We start from the raw sequence: 260 nt of genomic DNA, 5'->3' as shown, positions 1-260 counted from the left end.
CCTCCCCACGCCTGACTTACTACCCTCTGCTCCTCCTCCCCCTGCTGTTCCAAAACACCCGTCGACGCGAGCAAAATACAATGCCGCCTCGCCCGCCGTAAACAGCCAGTCCGGGAGCGCACATTCGCCGCCGCGCGTCCGCCAGCTCGGCTCCCACCCCCTTCCCGTTCTTAGAAAATGCCATAAAAGCTGGCAGGGCGCTGGGCGGGCGGCTGTGCGCCGGCGGCCGCGGCTGCCCTCTCTCGCCGCCTTCCCCACGC

Source organism: Tupaia chinensis, unplaced genomic scaffold, assembly GCF_000334495.1.
Source record: "Tupaia chinensis unplaced genomic scaffold, TupChi_1.0 Scaffold000478_3, whole genome shotgun sequence".
Lineage (NCBI taxonomy): Eukaryota > Metazoa > Chordata > Mammalia > Scandentia > Tupaiidae > Tupaia > Tupaia belangeri.
Note: the sequence above shows the minus strand (reverse complement) of the source record.